Consider the following 21,573-nt stretch of genomic DNA (forward strand, 5'->3'; position numbering starts at 1 on the left):
AATTATCCTCAGAGAAGATCTTTATTTTATAATAATTACAAGTACAGTGGAAATCCAGGTAACAACCACTAGCATTATTATTGTATTTCCCATCACTTAATGCTTGTTATGTGCCTACTAAACATTAAATATTTCAGCAGCTCAAAGTAGCAGGTACTATTATTTTCTTTTTACAAATGAAGAAGCTAAAGATTTCAAGTGACTCATCCAAGCTCACACAGTAAAGTGGAGAAATCTATGTGGTTCTTAAATTATTTCTTTCTGCATGAATGTGTGTGTTTGTGTGTGGTGGGGGTGGGGGTAAAATATGTGTATTTCTTACAGAAGTTACCATAAAGAAACTGTTTGGTCTACATGCAAGGCTAACTCAATTCACTGAACTTACACTTCCATCATTTTTTTTCTACTCTAATTTTGTAGTACATCTTCTATGTAAACTTTGGTTTTTAACATCCTGTTTGCATTAGAGCAACTTTGTTTTAATTGCATGAATGTGCTAAATGTTTTCCCAAATATTACAATAATAAATACATAGTAGGGAGGTATGCCAGCATTTAGAAAGTATCTGCCGACCAAGAACAATAAATCAAGGCATCAAATACAGAATTTAAGAGATTTTGAGTTTAAGATCATTAGTTTGCTTTGTCTATATTGGAGGTGAATACAAAATCATTACAGCTTCCTCATCACAATTCTATGTGAGATGAGTAAGTGAGACACTCCATTTCTTTAAAAATAATACTATGTCAAAATCAGAAAACTTTGCTACCCAAACTGACACTAATTGGCATCCTTGTTAGCACTCCGAAAAGAGAGGTCAAAACTGGAGGTTCATAGAAACTGAATTGCCCCTTCTTATAAGTGGTTCCTCTGGGTTGAAGAGCAGAGATGTGGAAACCTTAGAAAAAGTCTGACATGTACCTTTATTATAAGAAAAACAAGAGACGTTAATGTTGATCTGTGTGTATTGATTGACATCTTAGTTGAGCATTATATAGGAGGAAACTTATGAACAGTTGTCTAAAATAATTTAAAAAGTGAGATAATAGTAATTCATTTCCACCATTTCTTAAGGTTTTGAGGCTATAGGTGGATATGTATAGAATTTCAGAGAGGTGTGGAGGGACAGTACATGTACCTTATGTTATATAACACCCTGGTAGGGTCAGGGGCAGCATTACATTAATATTTCTACAACAAAATATAGGAATATGCACACCAACTGCAATAAAGAAAGGCTATAAATATCCTCATGTCACTTCAGATCAAAGTTTGCCATGGAAAAATGAGCTCACGTGAGGTTTTTGTTTTAAAATTTTCTCTTATACAAGATTTTGGAACGTCTGAATTGTCAATATGGTATTGTAGGTTCGTACAAGATCTGAGGTTATTTGGCTTGAAGGAAAAAATATTGAAAATTAACTTAAATAAGGGCTTTATTTTTTAATTTATATTTCCAACAAATATTTATCAAGCACCTACTACTACATGTCGCTTACTATAACAGGTGACACAGTGATGAACGAGACAAATGTGGTCTTACATTTGAATGGTGTTTTGTGACCAGCTTTCTTCATCTCCAGTGAAATCAGAAAAGGAAGCAAACATTTTAATTGTACCTCATAGAAATTAAGTAAAATAAAGAAAAATACTTCTCATTTCTATGGTTATTTAATACAGGAAGAGGTTATCCAGGAAGCTTATGGAATCCACTGTTCTCTGGAAATCTTGAAAGATGAATCATCTGTTTTGGATGATTTGGAGACAACAGAATTAACAGTGTAGCTTCTTAAAGCCTCTTGTTAACCAATACTCTGTAATTCAATATTAATTTTCTGAGCTCTTCCCTGATTAATTCTTATAATTTAATAATTTTTCACAATACCAGAGTCTATATGTTTGTAGAAATAATTATTTTGCACACACGCACATACACACAAATCTAAATAGCCATGAGTAAAGATTTGATGCACATAAATCAATAAAAACCCAATTAAATTTTGGTTATCTAAAGTGACTAAAAATTATAAACTAGTCCATGAGAAAGCCAATATATTCATTCTGATGTTTCTCATTTTCAATTAAGAATTTTATGAAAAATGGAAATAAATAACCATGGTCATTTGAAGCACAATACCAAGGACTTTGTTGTTAGTATTTTATATCCACAGTGACTCAGGAAGCCAAAAATATAAGCACCCACACCACTGTTGCTTATATGGAAAAGACATTTTCTATTTTGCATCCTTCTTCTGCAAATATCATTGCCCTCTCACTAAGATTTTCAGAGACTCAATATATACCATTTATTAAGTATTAGTATATGTAATAATGATTCTAAATTTTTCTAGTTTATTTCTCCTTTTACATTCATTAATGATCATTTTGTGTAGCCATGCACACACAAATGATTAAACCAAACAGGTCATTGAGTAGCTATTTTTCACACATAACACTTTCACAAACATATTTATATATACCTACATTTGATGAACAAATAAAAATTGGATTTTATTTGCTGAGATTTAATGACCAAAGCTGAAATTCTACCATCATGCAGCCCCTCACTAGGGCAGGCTGGGATACCCATCTTTCCAAAATCTACCTAAAGATTTTAGGATAGTTATTCTTGTACAAAAAATAATGATAGCTACTCCCAGAACAAAACAGAACTTTTTTGGAATGGGTCATGTTCAAGGCTATTTCATTAAAAAAGATTTTCCCAGGAGCATCTGGGTGGCTCAGTCTGTTAAGTGTCTGACTCTTTGTTTTAGCTTAGGTCATGGTCTCAGGGTCATGAGACTGAGCCCTGCTTTGGGCTCTGCACTAAGCAAAGAATCTGCTTGAGATTCTCTCTCTCCCATCCCCTCTGCCCCTCCCCTCGCTCACACTCTCTCGTGCCCTCTCTTTCTCAAACAAATTTCTCGTGCCCTCTCTCAAATAAATAAACAAATAAATAAAACAAATTTCCCATATAAATGGAAATTGAAGCATTCTTTAGAATATGTTGCACCAGCATGGGAGAAATTTGAGATTGTTTACATTTCCACTGAGGCATATATTCTGGACCACCTGGAAAAATTCTCTAAAATTCCATTAGGCCATCAATCTAACCCTTCTCATGGGTAGGTGAGAGATACAACCAGCAGGACAAAAAGTTTGATTTGTTCTTTTCTATCAGTCACAAAAGCTAAGAAAGGAGGAAAGCAGTGCTCATTCATTAAATAAACCCAATGAAACCAGATGTGATTAAAGCAGGTGATTGATGTGTTAAGTGTAGTTTAACCAGCAGCTAGACATTGGTCTTCAGCCACCAAGAAGGTACACTCTTTTCGTATTGTGTTGCCTTAGATTGCATATAATCTTGGCCTTGCTGGATATGTACTAGGTGTTGTCCTGCTGATCAGTATTGATACCAAACATGGCAGATGCAACTCAATCCTAGATCCTTCATGGATGCTGATGATTAAAAAAATCCAAGTATTCATAAGGAAACAATGAAAGAGGACCTTCCCAAACAAATATTGAAGATTGCAAGGCCAACCTATTTAATCCTGAATCCCCTAAAAATGTTTCCTCCAACTGGCTTGTATGGGTGGGCTCAGGGTTGAAAAAGAGTCATATTGAAAGACTGTGTAATTTTGTATTTGATAAAAGGTGCTTCTTGTGAGACTCAAAAAATACCTGTTTTTGAGACTGGCTTGGGGGTGCCTTGTTGGCTCAGTCAGTAGAGCATGTGACTCTTGATCTCAGGGTCATGAGTTCAAGCCCCATGATGGGCATAGAGCTTACTTAAAAGAGTAAATAAAATATATTTTTAAAAATCAATTTAAAAAATAAAAAGACTGGATTAAGGTACTGGGCTGCCTTTCTCTCTGGCTCCTATGCCACACAAAGATAAAAAGGTGACATCTGCCTGATTTTTTATTGTTTCAAATTATACCAGTATTTGTTAACCCAAAGGTCCACAACAACAAAAAATGGGAAAAGGATCCTGAATGATAAAATAGATTATCCTTCTCTGAAAGCTCATCTTACATAAGAAATGGGGCATTAATAATACTTCCATCATAGGGTTGTTGTTACAAATAAATGAACTAATGCAATGTAGAAAATTCAGTGCAGAGCTCAGGGAAAGCTCAATACATTTAACTATCATCATTATTTTAAGAATTGCGTAGTATGCTGGTTTGCACATGTGTAATGCATTCCTCTTTTAAGTGCCACTTTCCTAAGTGATACTTGTGCATTAAGAGTACTATCCTGCATTAGAAAGAACCCCAGACTGAACATAGATAAATTTCTATTGTGGTTCCTGTGTTGCCAAGGACTGGACTTTTTTATATGACCTGGTACAAGTCACTTCATCATGACAGAATTCAATTTCCTTGTCTGTGATATGTGTTGGTCTCAGTAATTCTAAATTGCCTTCTTGACCTAGTTCATTTAATTCCTATGACTAAAATATATATTATGTTATTTATGCAGTCATAAACAAAAGTGAGTAAATGTATTCATCCCTCTGGCTTTCTCAATAAGAAGATTTGAACAAATACAGTTTCCGTTTTCCACATCTGTCCACACTTTTTAAAAAATGCTTAGCTATCATGTCCTTACACAGTGTCGAAGTTGCTAGCAACAGCACCTACAATCCTCTGATAAGATTAAATATGTACCTTTAGTACTACAGAAGTTGAATACCACCTGACTTTGAATATATGAAATGTATAGTCAATTCTATTTTTTATTATTTAAGCACCTCCCTTAAATTAGTGCATTGTTATATTACCTAAGAATAGATTGAGATTTTCCACAGTATTTGACTCTAATAAACCTTAAAAGATCTGAATATATACTGCTGGTTACCTAAAAGCTGTCCCTCTTTTCTTCTTTGCTAAAAGAATACTGCTTTCATTCAGGTATTACTGACCACGTATTTCAGAAAAGACAAGTTCCCAAGGGCTGTGTCTTGATTAGTCTACACTATTGCCCTTTCAAGTGATTGGTTTAGAAAAAAGCATGTGACTGACTCAGTTCTGGGAAATGAGACATGAGAAAAAGTCTGCAGGAAGGCTTGTGGGAAAGGTTTCTTTGTTCTTAAAAAAGAGACAAGAGGGGAAATGTCTTTTTACCACTTCTGGCAGTTATCATCTCTGTGTAATGTCTGGAACTGTAGGAGCTGTTTTGTGACCAAAAGGTGAGCCAGCCTAAGAAGCTGCAGAGTGAAAAATGGAAAAATCTGGATCCTTCATGATTTTATTCAGTCGCTGAGTTAATCACACTGGAATTTAATCAACTTTAGACTTCTTGTTTTGTGAGATTGTAAATGTCCTTATTGCTTAGGTCACTTTAAGTTGGGCTTCATGTTACATCTGAAACATCATATATGGCACATAATATATTACTCAGAAGAGCTAGCTGCAGTAACAAACATCCAAGATTTCAGTGGCTTAAGCCAATAGAAATTCGTTTCTTGCTCACCTTACGGTCAAGTTTGAGTCAGCAGAGGTCTGTGCTCCATGCAGCCATCCGTAGACCAGTGTGGTTCCACCTCATTTATATGCAGGCATATAATGGGGACAAAAGAGGTAATGAGGAAACAAAGAGACACACACATTCCAATACCTGGACCTCTGTCATGTAACCCCACCTAATCAATTGGGAAATGTAGTCAATTCATGTGTCAGGAGGAAGAAGAAAGAGGTTTGGCATACACATAGTATTATCTCTAATTTTTCTTTAACAATTATGATATAACTTTTTTTAAAAAATCAGTATTTGCTTAATGATGTGGGGCAGTAAGCACAAAAATCATCTGCTATACCACCTACTCGACTAAAAAGTGCTCTACCTTAAGAGTATCTTGCTTTGGGGCGCCTGGGTGGCTCAGATGGTTAAGCGTCTGCCTTCGGCTCAGGTCATGATCCCAGGGTTCTGGGATTGAGTCCCGCTTCGGGCTCCCTGCTAGGCGGGGAGCCTGCTTCTCCCTCTGCCTCTGCCTCTCTCTCTCTGACTTTCATGAATAAATAAATAAAAAAAAAAAAACATTAAAAAAAAAAGAGTATCTTGCTTTGATGGGGCGCATGGCTGGCTCAGTTAGGGGAGCATGCGACTCTTGATCTCAGGGTCATGAGTTCAAGCCCCACATTGGGCAGTAGAGCTTGCTTAAAAATAGTGTTATGCTTTGAAAGATAAATTTTTCCCCTTATATATAGTCCACAAAGAATCCTTTTTCCTACTCCAATAAAATTAGGGATATCCTGTCTACATACTGGAAAGAGATACAAAATAGATGGGATTAATATGTAGTATCTTCCCAAAGATCAAGTTTATTTTTGAATGGAAAAAAGTCTGTTCAATCAGACTGAGTATTTGATACAGTAGATTATAAAAAAGGGTGATTTTCAAAATTTGGTTTAGAATGCAAAAGTGAATGTTATGTTTATTAAGTGAATCTTAGCCATTGGAACTTACTTTCTCTAGATGGTTTGTCAAAACCTAAAAAGTATCTTTAATATCACTTTTGATTTGTTTTATTTTTAATGTTTCTTTACTACACTATGAAGATTAAAGATCAAGAGGAATTGTTGAATAAGCTGTGGTTTCTTCTGTACATCTTTAGAGATGTGTGTGTGTGTGAGTGTGTGTGTGTGTCTGTGTTTGGATATTCTCAGCAGCCTCATTCTACATACCATATTTTAGAAATAAAGTTTTGGGGGCAATAGAGCAGTACACAGATCAATCACAAACACTATCCTGTTGTGGTCTGTAGCCAATATCTGATACTTATGGGAAAAACAGGGAGAAAAGATAACACTGAACCACCCGTGGGAGATTTTTCATGTCTGGTGGGTGACAGAGAAAGTGAAGCAAAACCAATCCCATTACCACTAGTTATGCTTCAACCACTCCAATTTCATTCATTTTGCTTTTATTTCTGATGTGCAGAAGCCGTTTGATAAATTCCCTTCTGGGGACAGGCCAGTGTTGGAAGAATGTACATTAAAAAGTTATGAAGAGTACATAATTTATTAAACCCAACTCATTATTGGAAACTGTTAGCATACAATTCATTTAATAGGAATCACTGGTGAAGAAAATGACTGTTTTGATCTGATCGCATAAGCAATGGCGTAATTTTCCTTGTCTGTGGTGATTTACTTAATCTTGAACAACATGAATACTCAGTCTGCTTGCTGCTGGGAAACAGACATGTATGTTATGTTATTTATTAATGGCAATGGCTTTACATTTTTATTATGTTCTGTAACAAATAGACTCTCCAAGTTTTCAGCAAAATGATTGAATAATTGAATAGAGTAGCTGTATCCCTGAGTACACAGTGGACAAGAATAAGAAACGGTCTTACTGACAAACACCAAGGCCTAGGAGCCTGTCATCCATTAACAAGTTTCACTCAGGAAGACAACTGATCAATCAAAAAAGCTTTCCTGTCTGCCTACTATGCACCAGAGAAAGCCTTTACATTGTAAAGTGAAAACATAAAACATCAAAGGGCTAAGGAGACAAGATATATACATTAAAATATCTAGGCTAGAGATATAAGGAAGCGTGTCCCCAAACTCTAGATGATCATGTACTAGAAGAGGTTAGGGGAGGCGAGAGCTCAGTGCTGTCAGATGGCCAGGGGTAATCTTTATAGTCTTATCTCTGGCCCTAGGGAGATTTTCTTCATGTAATTTTGAACATTATTTTGCAAGCCGAATGTTACAGACCTATGGCAGGATAATTTCAAGTTATATATTAAAATATATTTAGCCATTTCCCTATTAAAGAGCATTTACTTTATTTCCAGTGTTTCCCACTACAGAGATACCATAATAATCAGTCTTGAAGTATTTTTGCTCTTTTTTTTCCGTAGCATACATTTCCAGAAGTGGAATTGCCAGATCAAAAGGTATATGTATTTTTTTATTCTTACTATGCTGTCAAGAAGCCACTCAAGCTCACTTTTCCCATGGCAAGTTCAGGAAGTACCATTTTGCCCATCACTGCCCAAGCTGGTGCTATCACTCTTTTTCAGTTTTACCACCGCAGTAATCTCTCATTGTGACTTTCATTCTTACTTTCCAAAACTCTCAGTGGGTTTGGTATCAGACTTCTCCCTATCTCTGCTGCTCCCCCTGCTTGTTGCTCTCTCTCTCTGACAAATAGATAAATAAAATCTTTAAAAAATAATGATAGTATTAATGACTCACTTGGGGTAGCTGGGTCAGCTGAACAAAGGTGAATATATAGCGATTTCACAGTCTCCCAAAATAAACATAGAAGTCCCTGAGGGTAACTCTTCTCAGGACTAGAGTAGTGTCCGTTTAATGCTCTGCCTTTGTTGGGCATTGTAGCCTCTCAGCCATGGTGCCACTACTACCCCCTGGCACCCCTGCATTTTTCACATGTCATTGCCTCTCGGGTGACCACAGCAGCTGAAATACGACTGCTTCAACCCTGCATACTCCATTTTTCCAGGCATGACTGCTGTTTATCTCCTGTCTGCTGAAATCATCTCCTGACCGATGCTTTCAAGATCGAATATCAGAACCTTCACCATCTTCTTCCAGACAGCACCCTCTCCTGTAAGGCTCCACCACCGAAGCTCCAGACAACAGAAAATGCCAAAGCTGCACAATGGCCCTGATAGAGGAAAACAATACTTCTCTTTGTTTTTGGCGTTTGGGATTGTTATGGGTCCCAAACAGCTGCTGTCTCTCATAGTAGGTATGTTAGTTATTAAAACCCTCTCTCTTTCAGGAACTCAGGATGAGGGCTGGAGGGTGGGGGCAGATTGTTACAGTGCCCTCACTATAGACCCCGAGACCTTTCTCCGGCCGTGTTTGGCAAGGCAAGGATGGGGAGTTTCCAGGATGCACTGGAAGGTCGCCCACCTTGACTTGTCTTAAAGGACCACTGACTCTAAATGGTTCTGAATTGACAGAGTGCAGGGACCTACTGAGCTCCAGGTTCTAAGGAGGGGTGGGAGGTCCAGAGAGGGTTAGAGTGTGTTCCACATCCAAGCCAGTGAAACTTGCGGTACAGCAGTCCCCATGGCAGTCTTTAAAGGACCCCAAAACGCTTGCCAAAAAATTAAGTTAGCTTTGAACATCTGTCTGCCCAGAACACTCCAATACCAGGTCATGTTAGAATCAACTAGTGAGTAGAGATGTCTTCTGCATGTTAGTTCTCCTCACTCACCCTCCATAGTCCTAAACTGGAAGGATCAGAAATTGAGCCAATGAGTAAGGAGGCGGGGAGGAAGAGCACAAGGCTCAGGAAATATGAAAGATGCTGACAATACACCTTACCCACAATGGACATCAAGCCTGAAGCAGGCTCAGACCAGGAGAAAGGAGATTTAACTTTCAATGCACTTATAAACATCTTAGATCTGACAATGAGATTCTGTGATTGAGATTGCCAGAGAATTGTTTTAACTATCAGAGAGGGACCAGAAAAGTCACAGGACTTGCACTGGTGAAAAAGGACTACCCCTAAAGAGCAAGTTAGAGGGAGCGATGGATAGAAAGAATAATGTTTTCTCCTGGAAACCAACTTATCTTGTTCTTTCATTTCATTGTCATGGTTAGTGCATTTCTACTGTATGCCAAGCACTTTCTTAGCTAAGAAGATTACTAAAAATATATTGATAAACAATTTTTAAAATAACTCTGTGAGATGAACACTATCATTACCAACCCTGTTTTATAGATACGGACATTTAGGTACAAAGAGTTAAGATAATTTGTCAAAGATCACTCAGCTAGTGAGTGGCAGAGCTGGGATACATTGTCCCCTATAGGAATAAGTAAAAACAGAAACATCATAGCCTATGAAGAAATTCTGAATTTCAAAGGATGTAATCTTTACTTCTGTAAAGATTATGAGTTGCTTTTCTTTGAAATAAACTACAAGAACAACAAAAAAATTTAGATAATCTCCTTTATGTTTACACAGAGGCACTGAACATTTAAATCCAGAACAAATTACCAGTAAAATGGGAAGTTATGAAAAAGAATAACTGCACACATTTTATTCATTTCTAAATTATGATCTGTGATTTTACATAATAATGAAGTGTAAGGCATATTAGATACTACAAAAAATCAAAGATGTTGAAAAATGTGAGAAATTCTTCTAAAACAGAGAAAAGGATTAAAATGAGAAGAAAACAAGCTATATGGAAAACAAATTGGTAAAGTTTAATCAAAGTACATGAGAATACATGGAGGAAAATCAATAATTAAAGAATGGGAAAGTTTCTTCATCTAATAAAACGTCATTCTGAAATCTGAGAGTAACTGCTATATTTCAGGAAATCAATAAAAAGAAAGCAATATCAAAATATAGCTAGTGGAATTGTCACAGTTAAAAGGTAAAGAAATAATCCTACAGCCATCTAGGGAAAAAAATAATAATGTGCCCAGAAATAAGATACAATTGGCCCAGATTGCTCTGCAACACTAAATGCCAGGGGCCTGTGAGACAATATTTACCAAACTTTGAAGAAGTTATCCATGAATTCTATTTCCAGGAAGACTCTCAATTCTTGTGTGAAGGCAGCAGAAAGATATTGGATATGCAAGCGTGCAGATAACATTTCCCAGATATATTTCCTAACCATATGAATTGAAGACAATCTGAAGGACAAGAATAAAAATCCAGGAATGAGAATGTCATGCCTAAAAAGGAGTGGCAGTGAGCACTGACAAGCAGTTCACCATATTGACATACTTACTAATGCAATAGAAACTTATTTGAACTCAGCTACTTAACAAGAACCATTCCCATGTAAATCATACTTTCTCTCAGTGTCTGTATCTGTTTTCTAGGGCTGCCATAACAAAATACCACAGTCTGAATGGCTTAACCAACAGAAATTTATTTTGTCACACTTCTGGGCGGCGGGGGGGGGGGCGGGGGGGGGGGCGGCTGGAAATTCAAGATCAAGTTGCTGGCAGAGTTGGTTTCTCGTGAAGCCTCCCTTCTTGGCTTGAAGACAGCTGCCCATGTACCTGAACAACTAGCGTCTCTTCCTCTTTTTTTTTTTTTTTTTTAAGTAGTCTCTACACCCAGCGTGGGGCTTGAACTCACAACTCCAAGGTCAGTAGTCGCCCACTCTACCAACTGAGCCAGCGAAGTGCCCCATCTCTTCCTCTTCTTTTAATGACACCAGCCCTGTTGGATTAGCCATCCCCCCCCATGATCTCATTTAACTTTAATTACCTTTTTGACAGGGCATGTCTCCAAATACAGTCACATTAAGCATTACAGCTTCAATTTTAGGGAGATACAATTCACTATTCAGTGGTGTTCATAGTTAACAGGCTAATCTCAATCCACTGTAGGAAACCTGCTAACTCCAAATGCTTATTGGTAGGGTTTACTCCTAGGGCAACAGGCCACCTCTAATTTTGCTTCCACATTTAAATTACCAAAATCCACCATTTAAATTGACCAACCATGAGTCAGCTATGATAATTTCCAAATCTTTTTATCTAGTTTTGGTTGCTTATTAAGTAATTTATTCAGATATTATACAGATCAATGAAATAGGAGTTTGAAAAGTTCAGAGTCATTATATGTAAGACCAGTTATAATGTTTGGAAAGGAAGTCATATAACAGAATTGATTTTAAATTAATTAGTTATAGCTGAGGCAACTATAGAAGAATGAGAGTAAAACTTATAAACACCCGGAAGGATTCTACCCATGATTACCTCATAAGTGTCCAAGTTCTCACTCCGCTTGAATGAAACAGAAACAGAAAATTATTGATTATGTTTTAAGACTGTGGCATAAGAAATACAAAATGAACTGCAATTAGTAGAAATGTATTAAAAAAGATGTCTCAGCTCTCTACCTAAATATAAATGAATAAAGTACATGTAAGTGCTTTAAGTTAAAATGTTTAATTGTGTGTGTATTATTTTAATAGAAGAGCCAATTTTTTTGGTTACTCAAGCAATTATGGATCATGCCATATAAAAAAGACTCTTCTGTATTCATTTAAGTAACAGTACAGGGGCACATGGGTGGCTCAGTCAGTTGAGCATCTGACTTCAGCTCAGGTCATGATCTCGGGGTCCTGGGATCGAGCCCTGCCTCAGGCTCTGTGCTCAGTGGGGAGTCTGCTTCTCCCTCTCCCTCTGCCCCTACCCCCACTCGTGCTCTGTCTCACTCTCAAATAAATAAAATCCTTTTTAAAAATTTAAATAAATGAGTAACAGTACAAAGCTGATTATAAATCACGTTATTTTTAAAAATTATATATTTGTTTTAATAACAGGGTTTGTATCTAATTTCCATTAAAATAAAGTTATCAGGATGACTGAGTAGGCTACATAATCTTTATATTTAAATATAAGTATTGTAGTAATAAATACTGTAGGGGATGGAAGAATTTGGTGGCAGATCAAGGAAAAAGATGTAATGTAGCACACACAAGCTTTCTGGGGCTGCACTTGACAGAGTTGCATAAGAGAGAAGTCCCTCAGAGCATGAGATTATCCAGAGGCATATAGCAAGGAGGACAAGGAAACACTTGGGGGAGATGGGTATGACAGAGGAGGCTAACATGTCTAGGAGATGCTACTGAACAGTGTGGGTGGGAGTATCTGGGTCAGAGGACTCCAAAGGCCATAGCAGCTTGACGTCTTATAACTACAAGGCTCTATTGTATCAATGGCCAGCAGAAGTGGGTAAGATTTCTCAAGGTACAAAAAGAAGACAGGCTCTAAATGGCTAAAAATCTATTTATTTGGGTATTAGAAAAAAAACTGGATGTGTAAAAATTAGAGTTTCGTAACCATGGGCTTTTGAGCCAACAAGTCTCAACTTACAGTGAAGAAATAAACAACCTAGGGACCAATGGCCATCTTTATAACAATTATAGTGTAAGAAATATATAGGTATATATATATATATATACTGACACTATTTCACATTTATATCTGTGATATTCAACAATGAAATTGCCAAACTATAATTGCCATAAATGAGCATGAACAAGGAGGGCCAAATATTTATTTCCCCTTAGTGAAAACAATTCAAGTGAACAAACACACTATACAGGAAAAATTAGTACTTAAGCATTTTTACCAATTATAAATGCATATTTTAATGTATTTAATTATATTTAAATTATTTTATCTTGTGTAAAATTGCCAAAAGAATGGATTATTGTCATGCTTTTCAGAGGAAATTTTAATTATTTTCTCCTCTCTTATTCTTATTCTTCTGCTTCTTATTTTCTTAGAGCCACTCTGGCATTGCTGTCAGGGAAAGAAAGTCAATTGAAATACATATTATTGATGTTACATTAACAGACTCCACAGATAGCAATGTGAACCATGAATTAATAACTACATAAAATACAAATCTCAGTGTTGGGAGGGGGGAGAGAAAAATAATAAATAACAGCTTTAAATTGTGTGGAAAGGAAATAAAACATCATTCCAATAAACTAACAAACAAGACCCATTAGACTTACTAAATGCAAAGCGCTATGCACTTTACGTGAAGTTAATAAAACCAGATGGGACATATTTTATTAAGGAGCTGTTAAAAGTTAAAAAAGAATTCTAAGATAACTGTGGGTTGAAAGCTTGCTCTGAAATAATAAATAAAGATTGAGTTGTGTGTTGGGGGAAGGTCAAGTAGAATAACTCAATTCAGCATATCATTAGGAACCTGTTATGCAATAGGTGCCCAGGATATCAAGGTGAATAAAAAATGTTCTTTCCAGGACTACCATGTATGGGTAGCCAGTCTTACCACCTTAAAGTAACTCACAGTCCAGTAGAGAAAAAACAAAACAAAATACTGTATAAAGAATAATTAATCTTTCCCTTCATAATTACCACAGTGCCTGTGTTCCCCACAAAACCGAGTACTTTGAATATAGGAGCTATGTGTACAGATTCTCCACTGTAATAGTGCATGGTAGGGACTCAGCAAGCATGTGTTAAATTGATTAATGAATAGTATAGGAAGAGCACCAGCCTGGATTCTTATTCTGCCTCAAGCATAGAAGAGTTTAGCCAAGTAACCTATTACCACCTTTGAGTTACTACCGGATAAATATTTTTTTCCCATTCACAAAGACTGTCATTCCAAACTTGGAATTTCCCAAAGTTCAGCTTGGGTATTGGAAAAAAAATTGGATATGTAAAAATTAGAGTTATATAACCATGGGCTTTTGAGGGAGGGAGAGAGAGAATCTTAAGCAGGCTCCTGCTTAAGTAGGCTTCTACTACCTTTCTCTCATATCCAGAGAACCTCCTTTATCTGTGAGTTGGGAGATATTGTATAGTTTCTTCAGGAACCCAGAGATCCACTAATTAGATTGACAATACAAAGGGGAAACTTCAGAGTGCATATCAGAAGCCCAGTTGGAAATCAGCGGGTAAGAGCCAGAATGCTGGGTCACGAGGACGTGTAGTCAGTCTGGCGTTACTACCTGCCCCCTTCCAAGATCTTTTTTTGTGACTCAGAGAGAAGTCGGGGTTTACATTTCACAGAATCCTCTTCCCTGTTTGGTTCTAGGTTAGGATTTTCTAAAGAGAGGCTCTGGCACAAGATTTTGAGAGCAGAAGAGGAAAATCCAGATTCCTTGAAGTAAGTACAGTCAACTGCATGCATAGATCTGAGATTCACAGAAGCTTCCTGGCAAGTTTTTGCAAACCAGCCATTTCACTAATGCAGACTGAGAGAATTGGGGGTAGTTTCCCAGAGATTCTAGACTATTAAAGCTTCTGGGCAAAGTAAGGACGCACTTCGATATTTTAGGCCGAGAACTTCACTGACATTTGTTCTCTCGGCTACTCTAACAGTTGTATGTGCTTCTATTTCGGATAGTAAACTTTTGTGTCCAAGTCACACAGTGAATAAATAATGAAGTGAATAGTCTCAGACAATACTATTGTCGATATCCACCTCCAGTTCTTCGGTTCTTAGACAAAGACAAGTGGAAGACTTCACATAATTATCTTTGTGTCTACAACATTAGCCAAAGGCAAAAGTAATTGTGTGAGTAGTAAAGAACCCCAACTCTGGTTTATGGATTTCTTAGCCTTTTTTAAGAATTGAAACTGGCCTCAGTGGTAGGACTGATCCAAACACCTTCTTGAGCTTGTAGGCAAATAAGCTCACGTTGTGGTGCTTCTCTTCTCATTGGGAGATAAAAGCCATCTGTAAACTTGCTCCTTGCTCAGTGTTTTCATTCTTTCAAATGCATGCAATTGTGATAAAATTAAAATAGACTATTTATCCCAGCTATTGCACTGCCCTGCTCACATAGGGATTCTCTACGCCACATCTGTACATGGCATAGATCTCTTACTCATTTTCTATACTCAAAGCCCCCTGGCTTGACAGGTGGTTCTTATATTACTGAAAATTTCACTCTTGTCCCCAGTGGCTGCTTAATATTTTTAGCCTTTTCTCTTCTCTGTCATTATCTTCTGATGTTAACAGAGGTAAACTTAGGCTATAAATATATATATTTTTTACGAATACAAAGAGTGCCTTACTTAATTTTCACAAACCCTATTTTAAACAATATCAGAGTACCTCTGTATTAGAAATGTGGTCACTTTTAAATGTTGTATGTAGGGGAGCCTGGATGGCTCAGTTGGTTAAGCATCCAACTCTTTTTTTTTTTTTTTAAAGATTTTATTTATTTTTTTGACAGAGACATAGCGAGAGCAGGAACACAAGCAGGGGGAGCGGGAGAGGGAGAAGCAGGCTTCCCGCAGAGCAGGGAGCCCGATGTGGGACTCGATCCCAGGACCCTGGAATCATGACCTGAGCCGAAGGCAGACGCTTAATGACTGAGCCACCCAGGCGCCCAAGCATCCAACTCTTGATTTCGGCTCAGGTGATGATCTCAGGGTCCTGGGATCGAGCCCTGTGTCGGGCTTCACACTGGGCATGGAACCTGCTTAAGATTCTCTCTCTCCCTGCCCCTCTGCCCCTCCCCTTTTACCCTTCTCTCTCATAAATAAATAAATAGTGTAGAAATATGAGTTGAGAGTTTTTGCCTTAGCTCTCTCTATAACCAGGTCCAAACTATGCTACACTGGACCATCAAATTTCTCTTTTAATTGGCCTCTCCACCTTCAACATATCTCTTTCCTCCATTCCCAATTTCTTCCAGACTACCTATTCTACATTCTCTGAGATTAGATAGGGTCATGTAGATCAGTTCTGACACAATGTGGGCAGAACAGAAATGCTCTTTCAGTCCTGCCTCCACAAAAAAAAAAAAAAAATACTTCCCATATATTAAATTAGGTGCCGAGGACTCAGTAGAAAACACTGAGGTCCTAGGATCTGGTGAAAGGATCCCTGGATCCCTGAATGAGTGTATGAAGTAGAGCCTCCCATTGACCCACTATACTATGAGATGAGCAGGAGAAATGTGTTAATTTGTGAAGCCATTGAAATTTTGGAGATAACCAGTTAAGAGTAGATCGCTTAATCTGGGGGAGACGAACCATGAGAGACTATGGACTATGAGAAACTGAGGGTTCTAGAGGGGGATGGGTTAGCCTGGTGATGGGTATTAAGGAGGGCATGTAGTGAATGGAGCACTGGGTGTTACACACAAACAATGAATCATGGAACACTACATCAAAAACTAATGATGTAATGTACGGTGATTAACATAATAAAATAAAATAAAATAAAGAGTAGATAGCTTAATCTGATTAAATGGGTTAGTCTAATCTGTCTAATCTCCAACATGTACCCAGTGTCTACAGAATAGAAACTGAATATTTTAGAATGATTTTCTTTTTTAAAAAAAATATTTTATTTATTTATTTGACAGAGAGAGACACAACGAGAGAGGGAACACAAGCAGGGGGAGCGGGAGAGGGAGAAGCAGGCTTCCCACTGAGCAGGGAGCCCGATGCGGGGCTCGATCCCAGGACCCTGGGATCATGACCTGAGCTGAAGGCAGACGCTTAATAACTGAGCCACTTAGGCGTCCCTAGAATGATTTTCTAAGACATCCTTCTAACATACTGTTCTAGTGTAAATTTCTCCCTTTCACAGACCTCATGCTTAAGATCAGAGTCAGAATTAACTGAACTAGATAATTTACATGATCTGAATAATCTGAGAATATATCCATCATTTTTTCCCCATTTAGAATTTCTTCTGTCAGACATTTGCCATGTGAAATCCTGCATATATATCCATTAAGGTGACTAAATTATCAGGGGCACTGTATTTTTTGTGAATGTGTGAGCGTGTGTGTGAGCACACATAAGTATGTGCATTTTAAAGGTTGTCATGGCAATAAGATTAGATCTGCCCAGTAAAGATAAATGTATTATGTCATTCAAAAATTGAAACTCTCATCTGTGAACTATGGTTTGCAGCATTCTGATTTTTAAGAAAAGATATCCTGGTTTCAGATGAAAAGCCAAGCCTCGCGTTATATTCCAGTCTCGGGACCACAATATATTAGACAAAATATTAGGTGCCAATGCTAATTTTTTTTAAACCGTCTCTGATTTTTCTTACTGATACACGTAGTGTATTTTGGAAATGGCATTTGTTTTGCAGTTTTGTAGTACCCCAAAAGGGGTCAGATCCATAAACAAAATAAGACACCCACTCTGAAGAGTGATGGTTTACTGTTGTTGTTATAGACTCATATGGCAAATCTCTGTAAATGGTCTTACACTGCTTGAGACAAGGTTAAATATACAATCATTCCAAGATATTCTAAAATATATGTATTTACTGATCAGCCAGCACTCTGAGGTGTGAAAGGCATCTCTTCATGTTATATAAGAGTTGGCTTCATACATGAGAGAGCATGGAGCCTTAAGACTTAATTGACATTTGTAAGAAACAATCTGCCCGCACGGAGCACCATCTGTTTAAGTTACTGCCTATCAAAAGAATATAAGAATCATTATCTTGTGAACAATCATTGTAAAACCAGGGTATCTGTCTCACTGAGTAGCAGAAAAATACATTTTGTTAGAAGTAGGCTGATTTCCATTTAGGAAAAACTATGGAATCTTGATTTCCCTCTTTCAGAATCAATGTAATTTCTTGTCAGTGCTTAAATTGTGTATGGTAACCAAGAAGCCAGGTTTACTTCCTTTTTTTCTTGAGCAACTGGAATTATTAGAGATGACTAAAAATGGCTGAGGATAGTGTTGTGTCTTTATACCCCAGTGTCTTTCAGAGTTTTTTATACATGGTAAGAAGGTAAACACTTGTTAAATTTAATTGAAGAAACTGATGTGGCATTTAAACACACAAATCAAGTTTTTTTTTTTTTTAAATGTAATATATTTAGACTACGTGAACTATTTGCTTCCTACCTTGTTTTGGCATAAACATGCACAGTAAAACCTAACAAAGATGAAAATCCAGTATCTATTATTTTGGATAGGACAAAAACAATATAAGCCCTGCTGTTTGTGAACATAAAAGAAAATTGCTTACCTAACTCAGGAAGGAGTTGGACTAGCTCTAAAAACATCATTCCTTTTATACTTACACTCTTTTTTTCCACCAGTCCTGATGCTTTTGGTTTTTTTTTAATTTTATTTTATTATGTTAATCAGCATACATTACATCATTAGTTTTTGAGCTGAGATCATCTATGTTCAGGCTTGACAATATGGTTAAGTAGAAATAAGGCTAAATAAATCTAATGAATTTTTACTTACAATTTGAAGGTCAATGATGCACAGTTTTTGAGAGACAATGACTATAATTAAGTCCATTCCCCAATTTTTTTATCTGCAGTGATAGCATGGCAAAACTATAATTATACAAAATGACACATTTCCCAAATTATGCATTATGAAGATATTTAAAAAGTAATCATATGTAGATAAAAAAGGCAAAAGACTGTTACCTAATCCTTCAAATGAAATTATTTCCACTTTTAAAATATTAAATAGATATTCATGGGTTATTTCTCCTATGGTTTCAGTTTGCTTACATTCCCAAATTAACTCTTTGCCTGTATCTACAAGATAGTAAGTACTCAGATAACATTTAAATATGTACTTCACCAACAAGAAAAGACAGAGAAATGTAACATAATAAACTGAAGAGGGGCGCCTGGGTGGCTCAGTCGTTAAGCATCTGCCTTCAGCTCAGGTCATGATCCCAGGGTCCTGGGATCGAGTCTCACGTCGGGCTCCCTGCTTGGCAGGAAGCCTGCTTCTCCCTCGCCCTCTCCCACTCCCACTCCCCCTGCTTGTGTTCCTGCTCTCACTATCTCTCTCTCTGTCAAATAAATAAATAAAATCTTTAAAAAAATAAATAAATAAACTGAAGAGAGCACAGAAATTGATTAAAATATGTTGGTAGATGTAATTATTATACTTAATAAGTTTATGTATTAAAAAGAAAAATTTGTGGCACCCAGCTAAAGCAGGGCTGAGAGAGAATTTTATAGCACTGAACATTTACATAAGAAAAAAGTAAATTTTCAGATCATTAATCTACACAGTCACCTTACCTTTTATGACGTCAGTATTATCCTGATACCAAACCCAGACAAAAACAGCACACTCACACACGTGCATACACACATACATGCACGCATGTGCGCGCACACACACGCACACACACACACAAAACTCCAGCCCATTATTCCTCATGAATATAGATGTAAAAATCCTTAACAAGAGATTAGCAAATAGAATTCAACAATATATGAAAAGAACTATGTTCCATGATCAAATGGTCAAGGTACAAAACTGGCTCAATATTTGCAAATCAAGTAATGTAATTCATCATATTAACACGCTTAAAAAGAAAATCACATGATCATATCAATTGATACAGAAAACACAGTTGACAAAATGAAACACCCTTCATGATTAAAAAAATAACTCTCAGAAAACTGGGATTAGAGGACTTCAACTTAATAAAGAACATCTACAAATTTAGTTTGTAACCAGAATCATACATAATGATGAAAGACTTAATACTTACCCCTACAATCAGAAAAAGGCATGATATCCAGTCTCACCATTGCCATTAAACATGGTATGAGAACTTTAAGCCAGTGACATAAAGCAAGAAAAAATAGAAGGCATATAGATGGGAAAGGAAGAAACAAAACTGCCAGTTTGCAGAAAACATGGTGGTCTGTGTAGAAGATGATGTTAAGTGACAAAAGTTAATCTCAAAAGGTCCCATATTGTGTGGTGCCATTTATATAACTTTCTCAAAATAATTAAATTATAGGGATGAATAACAGATTAGTAGTTGCCAGGATTACAGGATGATGGAGAAGAGGGGAGGGAGGTGTGACTATAAAGAGATGGCATGCTGAAGATGTTTGTGTTAATGAAACTGTTCTGCCCCTTGATTGTGGCAGTGATGACACAAATCTACACATCTCATATATGATATCAAATTGCATAACATTGTACCATTGTCACTTTCCAAGTTTTGAAATTGAATTACAGTTACGTTCCAAGGAAACTAGGTAAAGGGTACATGGGACCTCTCCATATTATCTTTGCAACTTCCTATGAAACTACAATTATTTCAAAATAAACTTTTAAAAAAAAAGAAAGGGGTGCCTGGGTGGCTCAGTCTGTTAAGCGGCTGCCTTCAGCTCAGGTCATGATCCCAGCGTCCTGGGATCGAGCCCCACATCGGGCTCCTTGCTCTGCGGGGAGTCTGGTTCTCCCTCTCCCACTCCCCCTGCTTGTGGTCCCTCTCTCGCTGTGTCTCTCTCTGTCAAATAAATAAAATAATAAATAAATAAATAAATAAATTTTTTAAAAAGCCACAGACTAGAAGATATTTGCTATTACTATGAGTGACAAATAATTATTACATGAAATTTATGAAGAATCTAAAAATCAATAATAAAAAGTAAATAACCAGTTAGAAGAATGTGCAAAGGCTGGAAGTCAATTCTTAGAGGAAGAACAGGTGCTAGTAGACATCATTAATTCACCCTGTTAATTATGCTACACTGTTTCCTGTGTATTTGGAATATTCTATTAATAAAAACATGAATTTCCCCCAAGTTATAAATGGAAAACGGGACACACAGATTTGTACATACAGTTACCACTTGAGTTTGTCTTTTCTTCTATTTTATAAAATATTCAGACTTAAGAATAAAAACTACTTCAATCAGAAATTCTTTGAAATATTAAATGTTAGTGTACAGCACCATTCCTAAACTCTTTGTTTAGAAGTCAGGATCTCCCAATTTCTAACTAGTTAAAAATACCGTGAAATGAAATAAGACCAGTTTATTTAATCTGTTGCATAAATTGTGTATGTAGATGGTGGAGTAGGTGTTAAGAGAAATAGGAGCATGGAAATGCTTGTGAGGGTGGGGAAGAGTGTAGTTTACAGAGCTAAACAAAACTGCAATATAGCCAGGATATATAGAGTTTAGTAACTCTATATATAACTCTATATATCTGCCCCTCCCCCTCCCCGTTAATGCGTATGCACTTGCTCTCTCTCTCTCTCTAAAATGAATAAAGTCTTTAAAAAAAAGAAAAAAGAGTATCCCAAAAGAAGTTATACAGCTTAATAATC

At 36.8% G+C, this 21,573-nt stretch overlaps 1 long non-coding RNA gene across 1 annotated transcript; it reads left to right on the forward strand.

Moving 5' to 3' along the window:
- Nucleotides 1-3,010: 3,010 nt before the first annotated feature.
- LOC123859687 (uncharacterized) lies at nucleotides 3,011-15,735 on the forward strand. Its single transcript, XR_006794547.3, has 3 exons — nucleotides 3,011-7,918; nucleotides 8,488-8,736; nucleotides 14,560-15,735. It is a non-coding gene; the product is annotated as an uncharacterized LOC123859687 (long non-coding RNA).
- Nucleotides 15,736-21,573: the final 5,838 nt, after the last annotated feature.

This window comes from Mirounga angustirostris, unplaced genomic scaffold, assembly GCF_029215605.1.
Source record: "Mirounga angustirostris isolate CCGP_5_RB_7025 unplaced genomic scaffold, mMirAng1.0.hap1 SCAF_7, whole genome shotgun sequence".
NCBI lineage: Eukaryota > Metazoa > Chordata > Mammalia > Carnivora > Phocidae > Mirounga > Mirounga angustirostris.